General features: G+C 39.1%; 1 pseudogene; it reads left to right on the forward strand.

The window, feature by feature from the left end:
* Positions 1-11,954, forward strand: part of LOC133074086 (histone-lysine N-methyltransferase SETMAR-like) — a 69,969-nt pseudogene extending 58,015 nt beyond the window's left edge.
* Positions 11,955-19,463: the final 7,509 nt, after the last annotated feature.

Consider the following 19,463-nt stretch of genomic DNA (forward strand, 5'->3'; position numbering starts at 1 on the left):
CCTGGAGTTTACTCAAACTCATGTTCATTGAGTTGGTGATGCCATCCAATCATCTCATCCACTGTCATCCTCTTTTTCACCTGCCCTCAATCTTTCCCAGCATCATGGTCTTTTCAAATGAGTCAGCTCTTCGAATCAGGTGGCCAAAGTATTGGAGTTTCAGCCTCAGCATCAGTCCTTCCAATGAATATTCAGGACAGTTTTCCTTTAGGATGGACTGGTTGGATACCCTTGCAGTCCAAGGGACTCTCAAGAGTCTTGTCCAACACCACAGTTCAAAAGCATCGATTCTTCAGTGCTCAGCTTTCTTCTTAGTCCAACTCTCACATCCATACATGACTACTGGAAAAGCCATAGCCTTTGACTAGATTAACCTTTGTTGGCAAAGTAACGTCTCTGCTTTTTAGTATGCTGTCTAGGTTGGTCATAACTTTTCTTCCAAGGAGCAACCGTCTTTTAATTTCATGGCTGCAGTCACCATCTGCAGGGATTTTGGAACCCCCCCAAAATAAAAAAGTCTGTCACTGTTTCCATTGTTTCCCCATCTATTTGCCTTGAAGTGATGGGACCAGATGATCTTAGTTTTCTGAATGTTGAGTTTTATACCAACTTTTTCACTCTCCTCTTTCACTTTCATGAAGAGGCTCTTTAGTTTTTTGCTTTCTGCCATAAGGGTGGTATCATCTGTATATCTGAGATTATTGATATTTCTCCCAGCAAATCTTGATTCTAGCTTGTGCTTCATCCGTTTCAGCATTTCTCATGATGTACTCTGCATTTAAGTTAAATAAGCAGGGTGACAATATACAGCCTTGACATACTCCTTTCCTGATTTGGAACCAGTCTGTTGTTCCATGTCCAGTTCTAACTGTTGTTTCTTGACCTGCATATGGATTTCTCAGCATGCAGATCAGGTGGTCTGGTATTCCCATCTCTTGAAGAATTTTCCAGTTTGTTGTGATCCACATAGTCAATAAAGCAGAAGTAGATGTTTTTCTGGAACTCTCTTGCTTTTTCAGTGATCCAACGGATGTTGGCAATTTGATCTCTGGTTCCTCTGGCTTTTCTAAATCCACCTTGAAGATCTGGAAGCACACGGTTCATGTACTGTTGAAGCTTGGCTTGGAGAATTTTGAGCGTTACTTTGCTAGCTTTTGAGATGAGTGCAATTGTGCGGTAGTTTGAGCATTCTTTGGCATTGCCTTTCTTTGGGATTGGAATGAAAACTGACCTTTTCCAGTCCTGTGACCACTGCTGAGTTTTCCAAATTTGCTGACATATTGAGTGTAGCACTTTGAAAACATCATCTTTTAATGTATCTCTTTATAATTTTGAAATAATAATATTTTATAGTTATTATGGTTTCTGAAGTGTTAGGCTGTTTATCTCATTGATCTTCAGGACAACCCAGTAATGGGGTCCACCAAGCAATTATGCCCACTTCACAGATAAAGAGACTCATGCCCTGATGAAGTTAGTATAATAAATACACATTGGCAAATACCGTACATGACTTACATGGGGAATCTAAAATATGACACAAATGGACTTATCAGACACCTGTGTCTGAAACAGAAACAGACTCACAGACATAGAGGAGAGACTTTTGGTTGCCATGGGGGAGGGGGAGAGGGAAGGGATGGACTGGGAGTTTGAGATTAGCAGATGCAAATTATTATATATGTCTGTAAGGGAATCACTTTGCCGTACACCAGAAACTAACACAACGTTCTAAATCAACCCTGTGTGTGTGTGTGTGTGTGTGTGTTTGTATGTGCCCTCAGTAGTTCCAACTCTTTCCAGCCCCATGGACTGCAGCCTGCCAGGCTCCTCTGTCTGTGGAATTTTCCAGGCAGGAGTACTGGAGTGAAAAGCTGTTATCTTCTCCATGGATCTTCCTGACTCAGATATTGAACCCAAGTCTCCTTCATTGCAGGCAGATTCTTTACTGTCTGAGTCACTAGGGAAATCCATGAAGTAAAAGTATCAGTCATTCACTTGTGTTCGACTCTTTGAAACCCCATAGACTGTTGCCCACCAGGCTTTTCTAACCATAGTATTCTCCAGGCAAGAATACTGGAGTGGGTTGCCATTCCCTTTTCTAGGGGATCTTCCCAACCCAGGAATTGAACCCTTTTCTCCTATGTCTCCTGCATTGGCAGGTGGATTCTTTTATCACTATGCCACCTGGAAAGCCCTAAATCAGTTATACTTTGATAAAATAAATTTTAAAAATTCAATTGTTATTGTTTAGTTGCTCAGTAGTGTTCAACTTTTCTGTGACCCCATGGACTGTAACCTGCCAGGCTCCTCTGTCCATGGAATTCTCCAGGCAAGAATGCTAGAGTGGGTTGCCATTTCCTTCTTCAGGGGATCTTCCTGACCCAGGGATGAAACCCAGGTCTCCTGTATTGCAGGCAGATTCTTTACCATTTGACCCACACAAAAACAAACAAAAATCACATATTGGAACCCAGGTTCACATATGTATTTTCTGACTTCTCACCAACTGCTTTCATCTTGCTCATAATCTTTCCCAGAGAAAACCCTCTGTCTCACAGGATGAAATGATCCTTAAAAGCACTGATTGCTGGGTCATGCAGACTTGGTAGTTCTAACTCTGCTGCATAACCTTGCAAAGGCTCCATAAACTCTTTGAACCTCAGTTTCATTACCTGTAGAAGGTTGGGAATAATAGTACCCCATTATACTGTTGCCATGCATATAAAATAAAATGATGCTGTGGAGACTTTTGCCACTCAACAAAGGTTAACAGAAATAAAATCATTTATTTAGGTTCTATATTGATATTTGATCGTGAGCTACTTATTACAAATGTTCCCCTAAAATTCACATTGCATGCCCTTGTGTGTCCCTGTATAGTAAGGGAAATTTGTAGTTGGGGGAAATAAAGCATGTTTTCAGAGACAAATAATTTATCATATATAATTGGAACTGAAATAGTAAATTCAGGTAAGTCAAGAGACAGTGGTCTTATTGATTACATAATCCTCAGTTATAACAAGCTTATTTCAGTCTAGAGGTTAGATTTCCATTGTTGCTTTGCCTTTTTTCCTGTCCTTATTTGTATTTTCTTTTCCTTCTAAGCCATGGCACCTTGTGGTGTACTTCCTGCCCCTTACAAATAGGAAAGGCTTGGTTCTCAAAGCGAACATTGACAATGGAGAGGGAGGGACAGAAATTTCACTAGAGCACAAGTACTTCCATTAATTACTGGCATTCACAATAAAAAAAAAAAGGAAAGTACAAAATTATACACAAGGAAAGCACCTTCTGGTTTTGAACATTTTGTTTATTTCTTCCTGATCATAGCTTGAAGTTTCTTTTCTTCCAGGAACAGAATGAATGGGATAGGAGACTTCATAGGGTTAGGCACCTTCCGGAAATATCAGACTCATAACATTTCACTGGTTACAGGGCATCACCAAGGGGGACATATACTCATCTGTGCTCCTTCCTCAGCCAGACACCCAGATGGAAGGTGGTAGAAGGTTCACTGGTAGGAAAATTCAGAGTCCTGAGTTGTAATCAGACAAGTGTTGTGGTGAGCTCTTTTTGCAATAAATGATTTTCTGAGACCAGCCAGTGAGACACTCATTCAAGAAGGGAAAACACCCTCAACCTATGTGAGCCACTGAATGTTTACAGGATTAATTAATAGATGCATGTATACTGAGGCTTCTAGGTTGTGCTAATGGTAAAGAATCTGCCTGAAAATGCTGGAGACACAAGAGACGTGGGTTCAGTCCTTGGGTAGGGAAGATCCCCTTGAGGAGGCAATGGCAATCCACTCCAGTATTCTTGCCTGGAAATTTCCATGAACAGAGGAGTCTGATGAGCTATAGTCCATGGGTTTGTGAAGAGTCAGACAGAACTGAGCATAAACAAACACACTCATACTGGCAATTTTAGGATTTTGTTTTTGGCCATATTTGGCAAAAGCCAAGTCATACCTACCTGATGAATAGTTTTGTCAGCCATAGCAGACAGGCACAAACCCCAGGGCACACTGGAATCAATTAACTAGACCATCTTCCATTTGCTCTTCTACTCATAAGCCATATCGGGTTTTGAGTATCTGCCCTTCTAAGGCACTAGCTTTTTATCTACAAAGTTAAGTGGTCCCAGGACCACTTGGGGATGCATTGAAAATATTTAAAACTCATATCTGGGAGTTTCTCAGAAGCTCTGGTCTTACTTAGGCGTTGGCATCTTTTTAATGGAAAGACAATCATCTCTTTATTTAGGGAAGTCATGTTTTTATACATGAGAAGCTGGGAGATAGGAAGCATATAGAGATGAGAGAATGAGGGGAAATGGCCTTCAAAGTTGGAAGGAGAGAGAGAAAAATAGATTGAGTCCCAAACATGGCCAGGTTGTGTGATGTTGCTTTGTCAGAGGTCTGAGCTTTGCTCCTCTGTTCACTGGTTTGACAGCTCTCAGTGAGAGCTGGGTCAAACTGGGCCCTGATGAGAAATAAAAGGAACAAAGATAAGAGCTGCCCTCCAAGACTTGCCCATGTACTTTTGTCTTAGAATCAAGGAACGGTAGCACCAAAGGCAACCTTAGATACCAGAGTTCAAACATCTACATTTCCCAAATGAGACAACTGAAGTATAGGAAGGTGATGTGATTTGCACATCTTTTAGCAAATCTGCCAGTTGCCAAATCAAAACTGAAAACCAGACAGTCTTTCTAACGCTGAGTCCATTGTGTTTTTTTTTTTTTTAACTCTCTTACTTACTGCATATGTTTGAGGCGTATATAGAATTTTGTTCTGAATTCCTTACAGAGATTTTTTTTTTTTTTTTTTTTTGTCTTCTCCTAAGGTAAGGAGCACAGTGAAGGTGAGCGAACTTCTTACCACAATCTTTGCTACGATTCATTCAGTGTCTTTCATCACCTCCATCCTCCACACACATTTTTACAATGCCAGTATGCTGTGTTCCCTTGAAATACTTCTCAAAATTGTACAGTCTGCTTGAAATGAAAACTTGATGTCTCGGCTTATTGAGAGTGAGATTTAAGGGCTATATATGTTCCAGGTGGAGCCCCTTCCTACACGCTTCAGAGGATCATTGTGTTAACCAGAGGGAGCCGAGAGCTGGTGAATCCCATGGGAGACAGTACATACTTGAAGTGTTCCCTCAGTGTATTTCTAGGTCATGTCCACCCAGAAGAACACTTCTCTGCTTGGGGACGCCAGAGGCCTGGTGTCCTTAATTTGACCTTAATTAGTAAACTTGGAAGCAGCCACATTTTTAAGTCAGATGTATCAGATGAAGTAAGTGATCGCCATTCTCCCTAGATATATCTTTGTGATATTTTAGACATTTAGTAGAATTTGAATCACTTTATTTTAACAAACATGTGTATTTTCTTTCATTGAATATCCAGAGACAAGTGTGTCATAAATATATATATACAAAGCACTGTTTTATGCTAGTTTGATATAAATCCCTTAGAACTCCCAAACCTGTGATTTAGTATTACATATCCTTTGATATTGGAGTGACACAAGCTTTTATTTTTCATGAGTGCACTGCAAGTTTATTTAGTAATGATATATTCAGTTAAGTAGTAATAGTTATGATAATAATACATTATGTAATTCTTTTTATGTATTATGAACTCTTTAGACCAGTTGGAATGAGTTACTCAAGTATACTGGTTTACCACTAAAATCAAAATATCCCTAATGAGCATATTCTCTAATATCCCAAAGTGTGATTGAGTCTCATTTCTGGGGTATGCTGGGCACTGAGTTATATAACCCTATTCATAGTATAATATACTTATTGCAGAATAATAAAACAGAATATCTTTTCATGCTTTCAATCATTTTGTGATGGCTGAGAGGATAACAACTGTGAGGCTGTGACACATATTCCCCTTTGCTGCTGGCAACGTACTGAGATAAATGGAATGCCAAGTCAATGTTTGTTTCTTTGTTTGTTTGATTATCTATGGCTTCTGGGTACCCGTACCAACCTCTGTTATGTTCTCTGATATCTCTGAGTTTGATGTTATTCCCTATAGTAGATATATCCAGGATTAAGTGGCTCAACCGCAATATTGCTATTGGGGAAAACCAGTAGAAGTGGGACATGGTCTTAAGTAAAGCTTGTGGAGATCATATAACACGTTGTATATAAGTAAATGGAAGAAACAAACTCACTTAAATCAGAATACTGAAAATTGATCTCCTAAAGATTGTTATATGTAACTGCCCAGGGAAGCGTTTGAGTAGTCTTAGACCTGGGCCATGCTTTAATTAGTGCTATACTATTGCACACCATTCATACAACTTAAGAATTTTAAAATAATGTCCTCATTCCCTTCATCTACCCATATTGTATTGCCTTGGCAACAGGTACTATATGATTTTAAGAATTTCGGGAATTATCATCACAGTCCTTTTCAAGAATGTGCTTCTTAGTGAATAAACTTTAGAAAACAAAAGTAAAACTGAAGATAACCTAAATACACATGAAACGGGACATGCCAGACCCAAGGTTCTCATTTAGATGGTCTTGTAAAAATAGCTCCAGAGCCCTGGTGGTGTCCTCCAAGTTTCAGACTCTTCATAAGTCATTTATATGAGGAAGAATCATTCCATTTCTTCTCCTACTTCAGTAGTGAGTTACTTGGAATGGGTCTCAGAAGGAAGAGGAGGTGGAGGAGACACATCAGCAGGAGTAGAAGCAGCAGGTCAGGATAGAGGTGAACATGTGGAAGGAAGTGGTGTTGAAGTGGTAATGATGGTTCAGATGCTGAGAAAGTGATGAAGTGGGAGGAGGAAGGAGAGTAGGAAGAAGAATCTTTTCTATGTCAAGCTGATTTAACCAGTAAAAAAGGGGAGAATTACTGATTACTATTGTTATGTAAGTTCGCTTGCTCAAGTTATATGAATGAATGCAAGCATGGAGTTATAGGAATCTAATCCATTCAGGGAACCTCTAGGTTTCTGAGCACATCCTTATTTTTGACATTCAGGAAGTGTCTTGAGCTCAGAATATGGCTCTGTTTACCAGAGTGAAAGCTAATATGAATTGTTGTAGTTTGAAATAATGAGTGCCCAAACTTCTAGAATATCTGGCAATTATTTATATCATCATTTTTTATATTTGAACAAATAATCTAAATGGATTTTTTGGTACCCAGTATGTGTTAATTATTCCCTTTGTTCCTATTTTCATTTTTTAAAAGTAAATATAACTGCCTAAGCTTAAGTAGATGTTTCAAGAGTTCTCAGTAAAAACGGTTTTCATCAGCAATTCCCTGTTGAACAATAACATAAAAATAAAAAATGTGAAGGATAACTGATATCATTGTGTTTGTATGTGCAATCTTATTTATATTGTTGGTACTGGAAAACAAGAATAAAATAAGTTCTGGGTATATTATATTTTCTAAATCCTAGTGCTTATTTTTTTGAGTTGTTACATTTGTGGCAACACATTTTGACCTAAAATAAAGCTAAATTTTGGACACAAATTTTGACCAAAGGTAAAGCTAAATTATGAAATTATGAGCCACATTGTAGCAGAGTTCTAAAATATATGCAAATACAAGGAGTTTAATTAGAACTGAAGGTAGAGTGAAGTCTATCTGTGCATCACCATCATATATTCACAATGCTATATTCACTGGGCTTGCGTGGCTCCTCTAGGCCAGTTATTATACAACCCTCTGCATCTTGCACCTGGCTTTAGACTAGAGTTTAAAATAAGAGATATCAAGAGGTAGTTGGAAAAATATTTGAGAAAAGTTGGGACTTTTCCCTTCAGTCTCTCCTTAGCCAATGCATGTTTCTATAAACTTGAGAATGCCAGCTAACCTTTCTGGACCTTGGTTCCTTATTTTGCATCATGAGGTAATTACAGTGAGTGATGTCTAAGAACCCTTCCTTTGCTGGACTGTAGGTGGTTTCACCAGTTAAAGTTACTGCTGCAAACCTTTCTTGACAGGATGCAAAATACTGTGCAACCTTTGTGAGCCTGAACTAGGATGGATACCTCTTCACCCTAAAATTGGTGGACCCCATGTCTCCTGTTCACCACCACTCTTAACTACTTTTACTCATTACTCTGCCTCACCAAGACTGTCTTAACTTAAGAAATCCCCTGACCTTATTTTGAAGAGGTTGCCATCTACGAATGTATGCTGCCCTTTATCTGCTAAGTCATGGGCAGCATTTATAAATAATTTTTATGTAGTTAAGTTACCCAATGTCTTCAATTGATCTCATACTCTGCCTTGCAGTTTCTACATTGCCTTTCAGTCATTAGTAATTTCTCTGCTGTCTAAAAGCAGCACTTAACACTTAGAAATTCTGCTTATAGCCAGCTGGGTCACACCCTGTTAGTCATTTTATTGCAGTGTTGATGGATGGGTTGAACCGATAGTAAACATAGAAAGATGTCAGATAGGTAAGTAGGTAGATAGATATGCTGTAAAGATTATTTTAGTTTTTAAAAAGAAAACCTAAAATTTCTCCTTCCCTTGAATGTCTGAGTGACATAGTGATTCACTCCCAAAGAATAGAATATAGAGAGGGGAAATAGTAACTGTTCAGTGGAGAAATCTTACAGACAGTGTCTTAACTAGGTTATCAAGGTTAATATCACTAGTGATAAGTCTTGTTGTTTTCAAGTAACCCTGATATAATGCGATGAGAAGGCCGTGCTACCAGTCTGATATTCTTTCCCCAAACCTATAACTTCAGCATAATCATGGGGGAAAAAAAGTCATGCTAACCTAGTTTGAGAGTATTATACACCTGACTAGTATTCTTGAAAACTGTCAAAGTCATGAGAAAGAAAAAAAAAAAAGGAAAGTTTCACAAACAGAGACTTAAAAAACACAGTGACTGAATGCAACATGGAATTCTGAGTTGGGTACTGGAGTGTGAAAAAAGACATTAGAGGAAGGATGGTGAAATTTGAATATAGCTTGCATTTTAGTTGATAATAATATGTTAATTTCTTAGTTTTTGACTTATGTGCCTTGGTTATACAAGATGCGGACATTAAGAGGAGTTGGCTAAAGGTACACTGGAACTGTTGTGACCTCCGGAGGTTGTGTCTCTGGTGGAAAGAATACCTCTTTTAGGATGTATGTGCCCGTATTATCTTGCTACAGCTGCCAGAACAAAGTTCTACAAACTGAGTGGCTTAAACAACAAAAGTGTATTGTCTTAGAGTTGTGGAGGTTTGAGGTCTGAAATCAAGGTGTAGGCACATCTTGTTCCTTCTGAGGCCTGTGAGGGAAGGATCTGTTCCAGGCTTCTCTCCTTGGCTGGCAGATGGCTGTCTTCTCCTTGTGTCTCTTCACCTTGTCTGTGCTTGTCTGTTTGTGTCCAGGCAAACATGGTGGATTAGGGCCTACTCTTAATGACCTTAACTTGATGACTTCTGTGTGTCTCCAAATAAGGTCACATTATGAGGTACCTTAGTAATCATGTACCTCTGGTGTCTCCCCCTGCATTCCCCACATCCAAATGTAAGACTCAACCTCATGTTTTTAGTCACTGGACATTGCCCGATTCTATGTACATCGCTTACCCTGTGCCATCACTGTTAAAGCTGCAGTCCAAAGTATGATTCCAGTTCACAGAAACCAGGCAAGAAGCCTCCCTACTTGTTTCCCCAATTCTAGTTCACACTCCGTGTTGCAAGCAGAGAAGACTTTGTCACAATGCCCATCACCTATGCTTCCAATCCCTTCAAGCCTCCCCACTGTTTTGAGAATAAAGACCGCCAACTCTGTCTTGGCCTCAGGGCCCTGTGTAGCCTGGCAGCTTCATAGTCACACCGTGACTGCTTTCGGCCTCATTCTCTCGGCTCAGGCTGCAACAGGCAGGTCCAGGTCATGGAAAGCATAGCTCCCTCCTGTCATGGGCCTTCGCTCTGCTGGTACTGTGCTCTTCTTACACTAACCACCTGGCCTACCTGACCTCTGTCCTTCCTCACCCTTCAGATCTCAGTTCAGGCATCAGTGCCTCAGGAAATTCACCCCTGTATCAACACAGACAGGGTCAGGTCCCCTGTTACGTGTTGTCTGAGCAAACTGACTTTTCATTCAGAACACTTATCACATTTTGAAGGTTTATATTTATGCAATGATTATATTAATGTCTGTCTCCCCCCAGTGGGTTATAAGATACTAAGTCAGGAGCCATAGTTCTTTTATTTTCTACCTTATGTGCGACACCAAGTGTTGGGCTCATAACAGGTTCTCAAATTCTTAAATTAATTAATACATCTATGGATTTGTTTCCAATTGATTTCACTCAATTTGACACTTTATCTTTTCTCCTAGACTCTTGCATTATTAGTTGATATATTTGCTGATAATATTTAGTTCATCTTATAGTTAATGTACTTCTGTCAAATCAGTCACACATACTAGGGGAAGAAAAGAATAATCATTTTTGTGATTTCCCAAGCTAATGATAGCAGGAGACCAACTTTGATCTATTAGCCTAATAGAAATTTAAACTTAAAAAATGTTATATTTTTAAATTAACTATTAATAACATTAATTACATTTGTTTTACTAGAATATAGAGAGATAGGCCTAAAGCTGTATATTTAAGCATACTGGATTATTTAAATGATAAGTATCTGGGTACACTGTTTATTACTGATTTTGAAATATGTTTGTTAAAGAGGTTCTTCCAGCTTTTCCTTCACATCCTGGAGAGAGCTTTAGACATCTTTAGAACATGCATTAGTATTAGGTTGATGCAAAAGTAATTGAGATTTTACATTGTTGAACTTTAACATTTGATGTTGGAATACATTCTTAAATAAATGTAGTTATATCATTTTAATGCACATTTCTTGCTTTGTTTTTTAGTTAATGATTTATTACCTGCTGTTTAATATGAATTTTAGACTATAGAAATTATGTTTAGACAAAAAGCAAATTTGAACAATTTTTTAATTTAAGTTCAAAATGGGTTGTAAAGCAGCAGAGACAACACGCAATAATAACAATGTATTTAGCCCAGGAACTGCTCACGAACGTAGAGTGCCATGGTGGTTCAAGAAGTTTTGCAAAAGGAGACAGGGACCTTCAAGATGAGGAGCACAGTGGCCAGCCATTGGAAGCTGACAATGACCAATTGAGAGCAATCTTCGAAGCTGATCCTCTTATAGTTACACAAGAAATTGCCAGAGAACTCAGTGTTGACCATTTTATGGTCATTTGGGATTTGAAGCAAATTGGAAAGGTTAAAAAACTCAACAAGTGGGTACCTCGTGAACTGAATGTAAGTCAAAAAAGATTGTCATTTTGAAGTGTCATCTTCTCTTATTCTATGCAACAACAACAAACTATTTCTTGATTGGATTATGACACGTGATGAAAAGTGAATTTTATATGACAAGTGGCAATGACCAGCTCAGTGGCTGGACCAATAAGAAGCTCCAAAGCTCTTTCCAAAGCTAAATTTGCACCAGAAAAAGGTCAGGGTCACTGTTTGGTGATCTGCTGCTTGTCTGATCTACTATAGCTTTCTGAATCTCAGTCAAACCATTACATCAGAAAAGTATGCAAATTGATGAAAAGCACCAAAAACTTCTATGCCTGTGGTCAACATTGGTCAACAAGATGGGCCCAGTTCTTCTCCACAACAATGACCAACTGCATGTTGCACAACCAGTGCTTCAAAAGTTGAATGAATTGGGCTACAAAGTTTTGCCTCATCTGCCATATTCACCTGACCTCTCATCACCTGCCTATCACTTCTTCAAGCCTCTGCACAACTTTCTGCAGGGTAAACACCTCCATAACCAGCAGGAGGGAGAAAATATTTTCCAAGAGTTAATCGAATCCTGAAGCACGGATTCACTACAGGAATAAGCTTATTTCTCATTGGAAAAAAAAAAAAAAGTGTTGATTATAATGGTCCCTATTTTGATTAATAAAGACATGTTTGAGCCTAGTTAGAATTATTTAAAATTCATGGTCTGAAACCACAATTATGTTTGCACCAACATAATATGTGTAGCATCAACAGGTCCCTTGTAGAAAATGTGTCCTAGAGAAGCTTCCAAGTCCAGGTGAACTGTAGGCAATATGGAGATGCTGTCCACTAAGTGGTGGACAAATTGTGTCCCTCTAAGGATGGTGAAGGCACCATCAGAAGGCAGAAATGTTCAGGAAATTTTCATTTCCACAAGAAACTCCAGGGTTCAATCACAGAAAGTGGTTGGATACAATAATGCTATTTTCTGCATGTGCAACATGAAGGAAGAGAGAAACCTGACTGCTCATGGAAGGAAAATATATTCCAATTAAAATTCCGTGTGCCAGAATGAGAATTTTAATGTGAATAAATATCCCTAACATTTAATGTATGAGTTGAATATATATGTAATGACCATAATATGCTGCCTCTGTGCTCAGTTGGACATAAATCAGTGGCTCAGTGGCAAGTCCTATGCTCTCATGGAAAGTCTATTCCAATGTGGCAACTCCTGCTGTATGTCACTGTAACTCACCAGGAGGTACTTTTCATTCAGTGATAAATTCAGAGATAAGGATACAATTATCTTCTCTTGATTGAAGCTCTGTCTCTAGCTGTGTGCCTGAAATCAACCCCCTCTTGCTAGGAACCTACTTGTCCAAGAGGAAGCAGACCCTGAAGACTAAAGGAAGGAGAGCCACACACAGGTCACCATAGTAACTTCTCTTTGGGAGCCTGGGACAAGAGAGAGTCCCAGCAGTTGTGCCTGTAAGCCCCTTAGTTGCTCCTGCACTGTTCAAGTGGAACTGCTCCCACTCTGGTGGGATGTGTGGCCTTCTTTTCATGGAATGATGGGACACTCCAGAGCCACCACTTTCAGTTCAATTCAGTTCAGTCGCTCAGTCTTATCCAACTCTTTGCGACCCACGGACTGCAGCATGCCAGGCTTCCCTGTCCATCACCAACTCAGCTTTCATTATATCTCTTTTTGAGAGACAGAAGAGGGTTAGAACGTAAGTCTTTTCCACGCCAAAATGCACCACCATAGTTTACTGGGTGAACTTTTGATCTGCTTTTTTTGTTGTTGTTTTTTACCTCTCTCCCCCATCTTTCAGCTGAGCTACCACTTTACTAATGACTTAATAAGAGTTTGTCCTAATTCTTACATTACCCATCTGAGGAGGAATCAGATGGAGAGAGGTAAAAAAAACAGCAAAAATGCAGATCAAATGTTCACCCAGTAGACTGTGATGGTGCATTTGTTGTTGAAAAGACTGTTCCCTCTTCTTTGTCTCTCAAATGAGTGCTCTCACATATGTGTGTGTGTATGTGTGTTTGTGTGTGTGCATTTGCTTTATCATATTTCACCTTCCAATATGAAATAGGTTAGATGAGTTTCCCAGATGAGTAATAACCAGTTTGTAGCAAAAATAGGATGAGATGCATAGCCCCTTATTCCTCTCTCAGTTCAGTCACTCAGTAGTGTCTGACACTTTGCAACCCCATGGACTGCAGCATGCCAGACCTATTTGTCCATCACCAACCCCCGGAGTTTACTCAAACTCATGCCACTGAGTCAGGGATGCCATCTCATCCTCTGTCGTCCCCTTCTCCTCCCACCTTCAATCTTTCTCAGCCTCAGTATCTTTTCTTTTTTTTCTTATTTTTATTAATTTTTCCATTTATTTTTATTCGTTGGAGGCTAATTACTTTACAGTATTGTAGTGGGTTTTGCCATACATTGACATGAATCAGCCATGGATTTACATGTGTTCCCCATCCTGATCCCCCCTCCCACCTCTCTCTCCATCCCATCCCTCTGGGTCTTCCCAGTGCACCAGCCCTGAGCACGCATCTCATGCATCCAACCTGGACTGGTGATCTGTTTCACCCTTGATAGTATACTTGTTTCATTGCTGTTCTCTCTGAATACCCCACCCTCACCTTCTCCCACAGAGTCTAAAAGTCTGTTCTGTACATTGGAGGAATCAACCTGCCTGACTTCAGACTCTACTACAAAGCCACAGTCATCAAGACAGTATGATATTGGCACAAAGACAGAAATATAGATCAATGGAACAAAATAGAAAGCCCAGAGATAAATCCATGTACCTATGGACATCTTATCTTCAACAAAGGATGCAAGAATATACAATGGAAAAAAGACAACCTCTTTAGGAAGTGGTGCTGGGAAAACTGGTCAACCACTTGTAAAAGAATGAAACTAGAACACTTTCTAACACCATACACAAAAATAAACTCAAAATGGATTAAAGATCTAAATGTAAGACCAGAAACTATAAAACTCCTAGAGGAGAACATAGGCAAAACACTCTCCGACATGAATCACAGCAGGATCCTCTATTACCCACCTCCCAGAATATTGGAAATAAAAGCAAAAATAAACAAATAGGACCTAATGAAACTTAAAAGCTTTTGCACAACAAAGGAAACTATAAGCAAGATGAAAAGACAGCCTTCAGAATGGGAGAAAATAATAGCAAATGAAAAAACAGACAGAGGATTAATCTCAAAAATATACAAGCAACTCCTGAAGCTCAATTCCAGAAAAATAAATGACCCAGTCAAAAAATGGGCCAAAGAACTAAACAGACATTTCTCCAAAGAAGACATACAGATGGCTAACAAACACATGAAAAGATGCTCAACATCACTCATTATCAGAGAAATGCAAATCAAAACCTCAATGAGGTACCATTACATGCCAGTCAGGATGGCTGCTATCCAAAAGTCTACAAGCAATAAATGCTGGAGAGGATGTGGAAAAAAGGGAACCCTCTTACACTGTTGGTGGGATTGCAAACTAGTACAGCCACTATGGAGAACAGTGTGGAGATTCCTTAAAAAACTAGAAATAGAACTGCCATATGACACAGCAATCCCACTTCTGGGCATACACACTGAGGAAACCAGATCTGAAAGAGACACGTGTACCCCAGTGTTCATCGCAGCACTGTTTATAATAGCCAGGACATGGAAGCAACCTAGATGTCCATCAGCAGATGAATGGATAAGAAAGTTGTGGTACATATACACCATGGAATATTACTCAGCCATTAAAAAGAATTAATTTGAATCAGTTCTAATGAGATGGATGAAACTGGAGCCCATTATACAGAGTGAAGTAAGCTAGAAAGATAAAGACCAATACAGTATACTAACGCATATATATGGAATTTTAAAAGGTAGTAATGATAACCCTATATGCAAAACAGAAAAAGAGACACAGATGCTCACGATCTTTTCAAATGAGTCAGTTCTTTGCATCAGGTGGCCCAAGTATTGGAGTTTCAGCATCAGTCCTTCCAGTGAATATTCAGGACTAATTTCCTTTAGGATGGACTGGTTGAATCTCCTTTCAGTCCACAAGACTCTCAAGAGTCTTGTCCAACACCACAGTTCAAAAACATCAGTTCTTTGGCACTCAGCTTTCTTTATAGTCCAACTCTCACATCCATACATGACTACTGGAAAAACCATAGCCTTGACTAGACAGACCTTTGTTGACAAAGTAATGTCTGCTTTTTAATAAGCTGTCTAGGTTGGTCATAACTTTTCTTTCGAGGAACAAGTGTCTTTTAATTTCATGGCTGCTGTCACTATCTGCAGTGATTTTGGAGCCCCCCCAAAAAAGTCTGCTGGTTTCCACTGTTTCCCCATCTATGTGCCATGGAGTGATGGGACCAGATTCCATGATCTTAGTTTTCTGAATATTGAGTCTTAAGCCAGCTTTTTCACTCTTCTCTTTCATTTTCATCAAGAGGTTATTTAGTTCTTCTTCATTTTCTGCCATAAGTGTTGTGTTATCTGCATATCTGAGGTTATTGATATTTCTCCCAGCAATCTTGATTCTAGCTTGTGCTTCATCCAGTCCAGCATTTCTCATGATGTACTCTGCATTTAAGTTAAATAAGCAGGGTGACAGTATACAGCCTTGATGTACTCCTTTCCCAATTTTGAACCAGACTGTTGTTCCATGTCCAGTTCTAAGTGTTGCTTCTTGACCTGCATACAAATTTCTCAGGAGGCAGGTAAGGTGGTCTGGTATTCCCATCTCTTGAAGAATATTCCACAGTTTGTTGTGATCTACACAGTCAAAGGCTTTGGCATAGTCCATTAAGCAGAAGTAGATGTTTTTCTGGAACTCTCTTGCTTTCTCAATGATCCAGCAGATGTTGGCCATTTGATCTCTGGTTCCTCTGCGTTTTCTAAATCCATCTTGAACATCTGGAAGTTCACAGTTCACGTATTGCTGAAGCCTGGCTTGGAGAATTTTGAGCATTACTTTACTAGCGTGTGAGATGAGTGCAAAATGCGGTAGTCTGAGCATTCTTTGGCATTGCTTTTCTTTGGGATTGGAATGAAAACTGACCTTTTCCAGTCCTGTGGCCACTGCTGAGTTTTCCAAATTTGCTGGCATATTGAGTGCAGCACTTTCACAGCATCATCATTTAGGATTTAAAAGAGCTCCACTGGAATACCATCACCTCCACTAGCTTTGTTTGTAGTGGTGCTTCCTAAGGTCCACTTGACTTCGCATTGAGGAGGCTTATCATCTCTCCCACTTGGCCTCAGGGGAGGTCACAAGGCCAGCGCTGACATCTGCCTGCTCCACCCTGGCCAAAGACGGCCATCTGCATGGAATTCTGTCTTCAGTTTCTGAGTCTTCATCCCAGTTCGGGCATCTCAGGAACAGCCAGTCAAATGGATCATATTTGTAATGTCAAGTATGCAAGTATTTATACATCTTTTCTATCTTGTCAAAATACTCCCTTGGATGTTGTGCTTTATCTTTATATTTGAAAGTGGGGGCCTTTTAGCTTGCTTTTGTTTTCTTAGTACCTAGCATCACCTCAGGCACATCAATGCTTAAACTGTTCTTGGAGGACTCCAATTGAGTAAAACGTGTAACTTTTTCAACTAGTTAAAGGACAGTTGAACCCCTTTATCTTAGCACCACATCACATGAGAAGTCAGGGGAATAACTTAACAGGTATTTTTAAAACATATGACTCTCTTCATTTACCTGCTAAGCTTAGGCATAAATTACTGATTGATGTTATCCTAATAAGAACCACACGATACTCCATTCTGTCAGCCAGTGTGTTCTGTTTGCAAGACGAACTTGCTGCAGAACTCTGCTATCCACTTTGACAAGCTATAATACTGCTCAGTCAGTAAGAGATGACAAGGTTACTTCTACGGTAATGCTAAGTGGCAAGACACCCATTTACTTGGAAATGAGATCAAAAAAAGAAGCTTGGTTAATTTTTATGAGACACTATTTAGAGATTTCAGTGTTTGTCCAAGCTATTTCTCAGGAATTGTTTACTCTAACCCTAACCCTATTCTTAAGGACGGCGTGCTCATGCATAGCAGCTGCAGAATATAGGCTGTTGTTTTTTATTTCAATGACACTTAGCAGATTCCTTCCATCTGACATGTAGAACATTGCTTTTCTGCTTCCTTCCTTTGACAGAAATGAATGCCGGCCAAAAAGGGGAAACCAAAATAGCAAAATAAAAATATTTTTCAAGTAGAACAATTTCAAAACTGGGCACATGAATGAGAAAAGAAAACTTAATGCCATTCAAATATGTTCTGACCTAAAACCTTTAAAATAACTTGATGCTCTTTTGCGGGGGGTGGGGTGTGTGTGCATGATTTTTCTGGAATTCTGCACAGGAAAGGGAGTTGGCAGGGAGGAGTAAACTCATGCCCCTTGAAGCCTTGATGGATTAGTCCTCACCCAAGCAGAGTGGTGATGTCACAGCCATCAAGAGTAGACGGATAAGCAGGATATGGGAGAGGAGGGGACAGGGACTCATTTACAGTGTGGGCAGCACTGAGCTGCCCAGTACTATGTTAAGCTCAAATCAAGGAGCCAGTGTTCACAATGGATAGATTTCAAGCCTCCAGCCATTAAGGGAAAAAAAAAATTGGAACAGAGAAAAGTATTTCTCACCTTTATAATCTTCATGATGAAAATTGGTTGCTGAAGGATTAGACAAGTTGAAATTTAAGCTGCATGTGTCCACTTAGGAATCCACATGCACTGTTTATGTGTGGAATGCAGTTCTCTTTAACTGTACACTCTGGGAGCATAGGGTCGGTGGTTGTAAGTCAAATTTCTGTTTTGTTTGGTCCTTATTGCTTTATTTATTGAATTAAATGCCAAGTTAAGAAAAGTTAGGATATCTGTGTTTAGCTGTCCTTGACAAAATTGGTCACTGGTAATATCATTTTGGAATGGTTACTATATGCTTGGATCTGATGCAGATGTCCATTTTAGCCTTAGATCTGGACCATAGTCAACCCGTGCCAGCATCTTCCAATGGCCACTTAACCAACTTAGGTTATTGCCTTCTTTTCGTATGCCTTTGGGTTTTAACTATCTCTTATGATTACTAGTATCACTTCAAGCTATCACAGTTGTTATCATTTGATACTGAGATATTCTTCCTCCTGTATAGTTACTTATAATCCCGTTAACAGTCATCCTCGTATATGGTCTGTTCAGTTTGTGAACTTCTAGGGTATAAGGACAGTGCAGATTTAGTGTGTTTTGTGCAGTGTGTATCACAATACCTTGTATATTTGCTTATTCCATGATTTGTATATGGTTTCAATGGATATATTTGTTTTCTTCTTTTTTAAAACATTATCTTCATCAGCTTTTTTGGTTACCCCGTCAACGATGCATTTACCATTGCCCCTCACAGGCAATTCATCTGAAACCTTATGAAGTGAAGAGTTCTCAGAAATCACAATGAGAATTTAACCTAAATGAACACAAATGGTAGGATTTATTAGTATTTAAATTGACCAACTGATTTCATTTAGTTTTCAGCACCCTGATCCATTTTAATATATAGGGATATTTGCATGTGCTAATTTGCATGGCCAATACACAGGTGTACATCCATGCATATTTATTTTAAGTAATTTAGAATGTTAATTTTATAGATATGATAATGCAATTTTAAGTTTAGAAAAATCATGACATGGGCGTTTGGCAGCATTGGGAATCTGTAGAATTCAGTTATACTCTCATGCAATATAACTGTTACCAAAAATAAGTTCTCAGTTATACAAATACATTACTTATATTACTCTTACTAATTAAAACATACACATATATTATTTTTCACATTATGACATTTCAGTTAATCCTCCCCAGAAATTCAAAGAAGATAATATTTTCTAAAAATAGAAGTTGGTTTCAATTAGTTAGTTGGTGTCCGTTCACCTCTTTCTTGCTCATCCCAGAAGCTCAGCAGAGCTCCAGGGCTCTTAAAAGAAATCTGCTTAAAACCTCTGGATTATTTTCTGGGGTTATTTTAGACCAATAATCTGTAAACTTGTGTGTCTTTTGCATGTATCTTAGATTTCTTTTGAGATGTAATTTCATATCCACAAGTATCTTTAAGAATATTTTAGCTGC

This window comes from Dama dama, chromosome 19 (assembly GCF_033118175.1).
Source record: "Dama dama isolate Ldn47 chromosome 19, ASM3311817v1, whole genome shotgun sequence".
Lineage (NCBI taxonomy): Eukaryota > Metazoa > Chordata > Mammalia > Artiodactyla > Cervidae > Dama > Dama dama.